This window comes from Gavialis gangeticus, unplaced genomic scaffold, assembly GCF_001723915.1.
Source record: "Gavialis gangeticus isolate Ggan-Ray unplaced genomic scaffold, GavGan_comp1, whole genome shotgun sequence".
Lineage (NCBI taxonomy): Eukaryota > Metazoa > Chordata > Crocodylia > Gavialidae > Gavialis > Gavialis gangeticus.
In genome coordinates, this window is record NW_017728994.1 from 38,064,253 (window position 1) to 38,064,977 (window position 725).

Consider the following 725-nt stretch of genomic DNA (forward strand, 5'->3'; position numbering starts at 1 on the left):
AGGGCAGGGAAGCCTCACAGACGGACACCCACTGGTCCAGGAGGGCCAGCGACTTTCCTGCCCACAGCCCCCAATCCCTTGCCGGCCCTGCAGGGCCCCCTCCCTGGGGTGGGGAAGGCGCGGGGACTGCAGCGCAGCAGTATGGGGAAGGACAGCGGGGAGCAAAGGGCAAGTGTTGGGCTGGAGCCTGAGCACCCACTTCCCATCCACTTTCCCCAGGGTGCCCCCCCTTGTGGCACCATGGTGGATGCTTCGGCAGCATCCGCCCGCACAACAACTGCTAGAGAAGACGGCGTCCACGAGACGGGGAGGGTGGAGGGGTGGGGCTGGGACCCACGCGGGGCTCCCCCAGTTGGGCCTGCCAACTCTCACCGGCATCTCTCAACATGGTCAGGGCTCCCAGGGCAGCTCAGTCTCGCTCAGCACGGGTTTGGCCAAACCTTCTCCTCTGGGGAGGGGGAAGAGCCTCATCTCCAATGGAGGGGGTCAAGTGGGTAGGAGAGGTAGCTGCTTCACCTGAATACTGGCAGGGGGACCGCCAGCCTGCTAAGGGCCCTCCCCGACATGACTGCAGTTGCCACATGGATAGCTAGAGAGGAAAAGAGAAGGTGGGGGGAGAGGTAACTGCCTTGCCTGAACACCAATGGGGGGACCACCGGCCCGCAAAGGGCCCCCCCCCCCCCCAGGGGGTTTGCCCAATCGCACCGAAAAAGGAACCAAAAAAG